The 10,016-nt window shown below is 31.7% G+C and overlaps 1 long non-coding RNA gene across 1 annotated transcript; it reads right to left on the bottom strand.

The window, feature by feature from the left end:
* Positions 1-405: 405 nt before the first annotated feature.
* LOC127715619 (uncharacterized) lies at positions 406-3,910 on the bottom strand. The gene is made up of 4 exons (XR_007988502.1): positions 3,834-3,910; positions 2,428-2,562; positions 1,796-2,133; positions 406-893 (listed from the first exon to the last, which is right to left on the bottom strand). It is a non-coding gene; the product is annotated as an uncharacterized LOC127715619 (long non-coding RNA).
* Positions 3,911-10,016: the final 6,106 nt, after the last annotated feature.

The raw sequence follows: 10,016 nt of genomic DNA, 5'->3' as shown, positions 1-10,016 counted from the left end.
CCTCCGACGGGTGTGGTATTTTCTCGTTGTGTTGAAGACCCATTGGTGGCCTTCGGCTGTTGTCTGCTCTTTGGTTGGGTTGTTGTCTCTTTGACATATTCCCCATTTTCATTCTCAATTTTATGTTGTGTCTTTTTTGTTGTTAGGGGTGTATAAATACCCTGCCACGTCCGGTCTGTGTTTTTGTTATATGTTTTTCTGCTCTGATCTGATAAGTAAAGCCCTATTCAACTGATTTTTATAGATAGTTCTTATGTTGTGCTGTAACACTACTGTCCCAGGTTAGGGGGAGGTTTGACCGCTTAATCACATGTTTAACCCCGCCACTTTATGAATGTGCCTGCCCCTTTCTAAAACAAAACAAACACAAATCAAGCAAAAGTAAAAGTAAATTAAATTAATTTTATTAATGTAAAAGATGCATGATTTTAGTTACGAATTATTGCATAAGAAACACTTGCTATATATAAATATATCAAGTTGCTGTTCATGACATGCGAAGGTTTTGAGCTACAGTTAACCATTAAAATGTCAATACAAATGTGAACATGTTAATATAAATCTCACTTAAATAATATTTCCTTGTGATTTGTATTGTGTTTACTACAGAAATGAGGTAAGTGATACGCAATGTTTTATTATATACACTTTGTCTATATGTAAAAATGTATTGTATAAAAATCTATTCACATTGACATTGATACGAAAACCTTGTTTCATTAAAAAATACATGGTCAGTTTTCCATGTACACAGTTACAATCCAGAATAGGATATTGAACATAATATACACTACTGGAAATGCAAATCTCGATATAAAATCTATCCGCTTTGCTTCTTTCATAAACGGACGATGATCCTGTGTCTCTATCTTTTTGTTGTTCGATGATTTAAACTGAAAAGAAATAAGTGCATGTATTAACCTAAAAATTGCACATTAATGTTAATTGATATACCAGAGACATGTTTACTGTGTCAAATATCCATCACGTCTATCTGATATTATTTACCGATTCTGTTGTGTTCATGACCTGGACACTTACTACTGAAGCGATCATCATGGCAATAATTAGCAAGACTGTCATAGTCCTTATTTCATACAGGCTTATTCGAATGAATGAAGTCGATTTAACAAAAATGTAACTACGCGACAGACCTTCCACTTGTATGATAGTCTTTGACAGATCATATTTATGTTTGCACCAATAAGTTAATTGGTGTCCCTATTCATATCGTACGGTAATCAGTATTTATATATTCTATAGGGACATCATTATTTCAGTTTTTGAAAGGGCGCTTGTACACAGATGACCATAGGTATGTTACCATTATCGTTCCCTCAAGCCTTCCTCTATTCGTGGATTGTAACATCACTAAATCAGAATTATCACCGTATTTGTGCTTATCATGAGAAATGGAGTGATGACACATAGTAAGCAGGATCTGCTGACCCTTCCGGGGGACATAAGATCATCCCCTGTTTTAGTAGGGTTCATGTTGCTCCGTCTTTCGTTTTCTATGTAGTGTTTGGTAAACTGTAGTTTGTCTTTTTTGCTATGGTTTGGTCGGCTTCTCTTGGACATATATACGTTTAGATTGCCCCTTTAGCATTTCCCGGTTTGTTAATCAGTCAGCATGACAGAATGTGAGATGGCGAACCTCACACCAAATACAACTTGCTGATGGATATCCAACATAACAAAAAACGATTAAAAATTCGCTAAGATAAACCTAACAATAAATGTAATGAAGATGAATCAATTCCTTTCTGTATATTTAAAAAAGTCCAAAAATTACCTCAATAATGGGTCGTTTCTTCCTAGATAATACATTGACAACCGAGAACTCAACCATTGCCCCAAAAACGAACAAAATGTGGGATAAACTCCAAACATCTATGGCCTTAATGTACGAGACTTTTGGAGCATATCTTCTAGCAGCTGATCCTTGTGAGGATATCGTCAGAACAGTTACAGCACCCAACGACACACGTGCTGGAACTGCCTCCGGATGTAACCAGAACGTAACCCATGACAACAGGACAATGAGAACATCCGGAATGAACACTTCTGTCATATAGTATCCTATAGACCGGTGAAATTCTATGGTAACCTCCAAATCCGAATATTTCGACGCTAAAAGTTAAAAAGTAGTGATGCGATACAAATATAACAATACATCTATATAATAAATAAGTTAATCTTCTGTTTTACATAAAATAAATTACAAAAAGGAATAAAGAAAAAACAATGACAAAATTGTGACTTATTTCATTTGAAAATCATAATTTAGACAATCCCCTAGAACTTGCATCATGGGTTAAAATCCTACGGATAAAAAAAAAATGCATTTTGAATTTGTATAAAAAAAGATACGTGTACAAGCGTATTCAATCATGCATAAAGCCAATATCAGAAGCATCCACTTACCTGTAAGGTCATGATAGTTTATTGATACAGAAGTTTTTGGTCCATGAATTTCATACAACGGAAGATTAAAGTGTTGAATGTTTACAGGACTTATCTCTCGCCATGCATATTGTAGTCTGTCAAGAGTAAGACCAACTGAAACACAGAAACGTCACTTTTTAACAAACATATCAGAGATACCAATACATAAACATAAAGTTCAACTAACGTGTCGATTAATGTTCCTTAACTAAATGTATCTTCTTTTCTCATTACATCCATGTATATGTTTTGAGTTGGAGCGGTGCTACCCCTTACTTAGTAGATTTTTACCGCCCTCCATTAGCTGCGCTAGTTGGCTCATGGCATCGCAGAGGCTTATTGTGCCAGGGGTCAAGGGTTCGAATCCCGGTTGGTACAGTAATTAATTTTGGAAGGCAAGCAATGCTTTCAGGTTACATTAGGTATGTATTAACGTTTTATAAAAAATTTGAAATGGTTTCCGAATTAAATGAAAAATACCCAAACAATAGATAGGCAAGTGCGAATATGATGACCCGCAACTCATATTCATTTGTTTTGTATTTTTTATTGCCCTTTTTAAGGTAGTTTTTCTATTATTTAAAAAAAAAAATATCAAAATCCAAGGTTCCTAAAATGTAAATAAAAAGAAAACACCATAAAAAATCCCGAGATAATCGCCATTTTCCTGACTTGGATTTGTAAAGACAATACAGTTGGAGAATTACACAATTATTATTTGCTAGTGTCAAATTTTATTATTTTGACATAAAAGGTTCAGCTTTTCCTATCAACTGCGCTTCACTCCGATCATTTATTTATGATTATCTATACAAAAGTACAACTGGTATTGATTTTGATAAACATTTAGAAATCGTTAAACCTTAGAGCAGACAATCTTTTTTCATAAAATATACATCTTGTTACGTTTTGGACCAAATTCAAATTTTATGTTAAGAGTGCAACATTGAACAAGTGGATCACCATTTAATTTGTTCATTCTGTTCAATAAAGCAATAGTCATTATTTTGTTCGAAAAATATTTGCGTAGAAAATTGATTCTTGAATATGCTGGAAACATATAGAGAAATTATCAATCTTTTTCATAATAGGCGACACAAACTTTCGACAGTATTTTTTAATGTACGAATTTCACTACACTTTAATTCTTTAAATCCAATCAAATAGTCTGAAATGAATTTCACAAACATTTTTACTACTTAAATTGATTGTAAGTCTTACACAATTCAGTTTACTTACAATCAATTTTAGTCTTAAGATTTTTTGTGAAACTCATTCTTGGAAATAATTGCATTGGAGGCAGGAGTAAATACGGTGATCTCTGATTAACAATTTATCAGATGTTCATCTAAATTTGGAAAAAGCAAATTGAAAACAAAACTTACAGCTCTCTATAACTACTTTACATTCCTGTTTGTCTAACGGATAGAGGTGAAAGTCCATTGAACATGATAGTTTTAAAGACAACCTGAAAAGTAAATATTCTTTTTTTACAATTTCCAGGTTTTCAACGTGTAGTTTTATTTCTTCAAGATATAACAAAAGATTCGACTTTCTGATCATCTGTCTATGTAATTTCGAAAATGAGAAAACTTAAAATATGAAATTATTTGAAAAGTGTAAAAGTTAGAAACAGGTTTTTCCAAACTAAAAAGGAGATTTAAAAGTGACACATTTCACTCTGACAATTAGGTTCCATGCACAGAAAAATGTATATGAAAAATTAGCATTTTACTCCCAATTTTATTATAATTGTGTTAACGAAGTTTCAATAAACCAGATATTTGAAGTTTTCCATTATCTCATTCGACAAAGAGCGGCATGATTGATGACTGTTTTACTGAGATACTTTGTTAAAAATAAAATAAACAGAACACAGATTAAGTTGTTAAAACAAACTTGGTGCCAACAATTGTCAAAGAAGTGGTACAAATACATTTACTGTGCATTGATTAAATTGATTTGTAAATTCAATAGTAGTTTTATACTATGAACTTTAAACTGAAATTACTTTCTCACAATAGCAGTAATAAAGTCAATGTTAATGTGTAAACTTTTATATTTTTAATGACATTAAACTAACAATCCGCTGCTGGTTAAATTTGATTCCCGATGTAAAAATTTAATGTTTTCAATAAAACAACTATATTTTACCTGAGGCGGTTTCTCAAAATTTCAAACGTTGGCCTCAAGTGTAAATGATGAAGTTAATCCCAGAAAATACAATTAAATACATGTTTTGATCACGGAATTCAAATATTATACCTTTTATTTTTTTTTTTTAATTTCTATCCATAAACGGATTTGCAACCAATTCACGTTAAAACCGCAATAAGTCTACGAATATTCTTCTACAATGCAACATGTAATCTTTGTTGGCGAGACTTTCAGATTTATAGTTAGTAATCTATCATTCTTTGATTTACCTCATGGCATAGATAACTGAACCATTCTTCATTATGTGCAGATAAGTGTTTGCCTTCGAAATATCGAGTAGCTTTCCATTTTTAGCCTGTAAAAAGAACGTGTCTGGAGTCCACACTCTTGTTATGTCTTTCTGGTCTAACTGTATCTGTTCCAAATTGGTGTCTTCAAAATTTAATCGATAATCAGTCCATTCTTGAAAAAGATCTAATGTAACTGAAAAATCCTGAAATATCACCAAAATAGTTTTTTTTTATTCACAAATCAATCTGATCGATTTTTACTTTTGAACTAGAAAACACAATTATGTTGGGTTTTTTTTAATAATTCAAGCACTATTTACTTCATTGCTAAACGAATATAGCAACAACAGTTACCGTTTAGAACGTTCACTTGTCTTGCGAGTGAAACACTTTAAAATATAGAATATTTCATAATCTGTTTCACAATATTCAATAGTATTCCGACTATTTATTTCACTGTAGTATAAAAATGTGATTGTAATACAAAAAGGCCCACAACAACCGTGCCGCTCTTCTGACATCTATATTCATATATAATATACAATTGTCGAGGAATAAAAAAGTAGCTTGAAAACTCGCAGTTGCATTAAATTCTGAACCGGAGAAAATGGATATATAGGTAAGTATAATTGTGATAATATAATATATAAACGCAATACAATAAGCCAATACGGACAATCACATATAATGAAATTATAGAAAATAGAGATTACGTGAATGATGATTATGTAGTTTGATTGAAAGAGAGCTGGCATGGGTCACCCTCCGGATATATTGCTGACAAAAAACTATGTTTAATTTTGAAACTTGAATTTTGATTTTCAACCATCTATGCCAGATTATAAAACAATAATTTAACAATCATTTCTCTTGCAATCCCATTTTAACACAGTTATTCATGATTCCACATACCAACCTGTAGTAAAGTCAACATAAGATTAACCAATTGAAGTTTGTATATGATCACTGTAGTAAAGTCAACATTAGATTAACCAATTGAAGTTTGTATAGGATCACTGTAGTAAAGTCAACATTAGTTTAACCAATTGAAGTGTGTATAGGATCACTGTAGTAAAGTCAACATTAAATTAACCAATTGAAGTTTGTATAGGATCACTGTAGTAAAGTCAACATTAGATTAACCAATTGAAGATTGCATAGGATCACTGTAGTAAAGTCAACATTAGATTAACCAATTGAAGTTTGTATAGGATCTATTTCTACATAATAAACATTTATATACAAAAATCAACTGCTTGTTTAATTATAGACTGAAAAGACGGACGAAAAGTGTTATGTTCATGAAATTTATAAAGTTCAAAGCAGGTAGGTAAATTGGACAAATCTTACAAGAATTGTAACTAAAATAAATACTCATTACAAGACATTTACCAAATAATTGCACAATATTGTCAACGACGGCGGAAACGGAGCAAATGAAATGCATCAATATTTTATATATCTATTTTTTTTTTTAGATTAAAGGCTTTTTATAAGTTGTTCAAATATACCGGAAATCACATTTGTTTCTTCTCACCGTTGTGTTGTTTCTCCTTCGACTTTTGACTTTTAATTAGATTAAGGTATTTTCTTCTTTTAACATGCATATTAATCTTTTTTCTTTTAACATGCATTTTTTTCTTCTTTTAACATGCAATTTTCAACATGTAATCTTCTTCCTTTAAATAGCAATCTTAGCTCATAATTGCTATAACTATTAGCTTAATATTAATTATTACGGGACAAAAGTACCATATTGCCTGTTTGTACTCCTGTATTCAATTAACTCAATAGTGGCCATGTTGTTAGCGTAAAATGTTATATTCAATATGTGACATCCTTCAGACATGTTTTGCCATTGTGGTTTGAATTAGCAAAGAGATTTTTTATAGAAAAAAGAGGCACGACGCAGGCAACGTGGTATAAAAAGATCAAACTGGACATGGTCTTTTGATATGAGTTGGATAAAAACAACTGAGATAATTTTAATTACCATTTCACCTTCATTTATATCAAATATTTGTGAAAAATCTAAGAATACTGTGACGATAGTTGCCTGTGATTCTTCAAGTTCTGAAAAAGAAAACCACGTTCGTTATTCAAACAACAAACCAGGAAAATGAATCAATTCTTCCATTCATTCAACAATTCAGTCAACAACTATATCAATCAATCTGTGTACTGGACACAAAATCCCTTTAAACAAATATAATCTTTTTTGATGATATTGAACATGTATTTATCCAGAAGTGGAAAATTGTTTTACAGCAATTGAAATAATTAATAATTGAAACAAACTCTGCTCGTTCGACATTCCTCTCTTAACAAAAGGAAAGAATAATTTGTGTAACGAAAAAGTCAATAATTTAAATGTACATTACTAACTTATTCATCAATTTAGTAGATATATAATTGAAAACGATTTTTTTTTTTTTTTAAATTTGTTTTGAACTTTTGATGATTGCACAAAATATTAAGTTCTGCATCATTTAATTCATATTTCGTGAAAACTTCATTGTATGTTTAATCTCATCATATAAAGGTACATGACACACATAAAGGTACATGACACACATAAAGGTACATTGACGTTCCTCCTCAGACCAGTGTTCTCAGGGGACCTCTATTTGGCTGTGTGGGATTTATAAATATGCACCCACATCAGTTTAATGGGGACTTTAAAGCCGATGTCCATGATTAAAAGGAGTCACACACTCTACACGAAAAATAATCCCTGAAGACTTAACTCTGAATGGTATGCAGTTGACCTAATGTAAAGTAATTTCTGTCCTCATTCAACAAACTAATGTTTTGTAAGAACCTGTCTTATTGTTGTTTTGTCATGTTTGTTCCTCGTCCTGAATATGCCTGAAATATGTGTCACTGGGCTTTAAGCAATTCATTATAATATACTTGATCATGTTGATCATTACAATTTAACCTTGATTGTGTGTAATTCTAATATAACTTACTGCCGTAATCAACTCCTGGTGGAACTCGTTGGTCGTATGATGAATTCAACATGGAATCTAAAGTAAATTGTCTAAAACAGAAACAAAATAATGTCAAATAAAACAATGATCTTTACAGTTCGGATCCCTACCTCGGGAATTGGAGTCCTATCAACGGGGCCCAGTACCCCAAAAATTGCCAAAGGTAGCAAAGAGCAAATGTGGTGACCGATGGAGCAAATTGCAAACGATAAGATTAGGATTGAACGAGGAGCCCAGACACCGTGCTATCTTCCAAATTGTCAGTTTAAGATAACAATACACAGTTTAGAAATGAATTTTAAATTGACCTACATAATTTGAACCATTGATTTTTTTTCTATTTTCCTGGCTTTTTCACAAATTAAGCTAATTGTTTGTGTCATACATGTGCATATATATTATTCTATTTGAAAAAAAATAATAAGGGTCAAAATGATATAACCATACTCTTAACAGTGTATTGATGCCTAAGATTTTTGCTACATCCGTCATAAATGAGGATCTGAATGAGGTTTACAGAATAGAGTAGAATGGGCAAAAAGTGCAGAATAAAGGACAAAAAAAAGAATAGAGAAAATTGGAAACAAAAAAATAGAGAATAGATAATAATAGGGTGCTTAAAAATGAAGAACAGAGAAAAATGATCTATAAAATATACCAAACAGAAACTAGAACATCAATCACAATAATAATTGGAGGTTATGAAAAAAGTAATGATCATTGTAAGAAATACCATCTTTTCTTAATATTAAACGAAGCCCTTAAATACAAATGTATGTGTAAAAGAGAAGTGCTAGTGCAAAAATAATACTTTACGTCCCAAGCGCTTTTCCGAATTTACCTCCATCAGCAATGCTCAAACCCAAACAATTAAAAGCTAGGTTTGTATACAAACGTAGAAACGTTAGACAGTGTAGTCAATGTTATTTGAAACAAGTATGAACGCAAGTAGGCTGCTAGATAACAGCTTTATTATATATGTTTTTTTTTTTTATTTAATTACAGCACGCTTGTCTGTGCAAACATAATTCATCTTTTATCAAACGAAAATATTAAAGAATGAACGTCTGTGTTTGAAACGTGTATGCATGGAGAATTGTACATGTCTAAAATGAATAGTTTCACTATTTATATTATATTTATACTAGAGATAGCAGCATTTAAACTAGGTTTTCGAAGAAAATATTTCAGATATCGCGTAACTTACTCCAATGAGGCTCCACATGTAAAGGCGAGGTTACTGATGAACAAAACTATCGAATACATCGCTGAACAGTTGTTTTCTAATTTTCCAAATAATCCTCTTCAAACTGTATATCAGGAAAAAATATCAGCAAGGTCAAATATTTGTGAATTTGTGATCCAAATCTTGCATAAAACGATGCCTGAAAAATTACAAAAAAAATAACTGCTACTAATATTCCTTTCAAGGTATGACTAACATTGTACATTGATTAGAAAGTTTGTAACCAATCATTATCGCTATAAGGACTTAGTTTGATTTCCCCTGTATTTACTAGTATTTACCAGTAAGGTCATTTTCGTAAAGTCATTCATTTTGAAAACAATGATAGACTGTGGTATAGAAATATGGTCACCTTATTAATAACTTCTCGCATGCGGGAGTAAAACCAATGACAGGTTGATTTGTCTGTGCTAGATATATAAATACGTTGTCACGTCCGGTCGGAATTGGGACTTTAAATCCGATGACAAAAGGCACAAAGTAATGTCATAAGAATACTCGCACAGATAGCTAGTTCAAAGTCAAGTACAACTAATAAATACATTATGTTTCCCAAACTTAAAGTCAGCTTTGTTAGGGAATAGAGATATTTTACGGAAAATACACTATACATTGATGTCAAATGAAACTTTGTATGAATAGAGATTTACAATAACTGTCGGACTCGGAGTCCGAGTACGAGTAAGACAAATCATACAGGTAAGCTATAGGGATGATCTCAAAATAATTTGTAAGCTAATTAATTTTTATTTACCTTGCTCAATCCTTGCGTGGTGATAGGACAAAAACCTTTATCAAATGTCTTTTTATTGAAGGGTAGAAAGGGCCTTTGTTTACGCTCGCTAATAGACATATTCAGAATTTTAAAACTTTCAAACAATA

This window comes from Mytilus californianus, unplaced genomic scaffold (assembly GCF_021869535.1).
Source record: "Mytilus californianus isolate M0D057914Y unplaced genomic scaffold, xbMytCali1.0.p SCAF_9, whole genome shotgun sequence".
NCBI lineage: Eukaryota > Metazoa > Mollusca > Bivalvia > Mytilida > Mytilidae > Mytilus > Mytilus californianus.
This window is presented reverse-complemented; position numbering and strand designations above follow the sequence as displayed.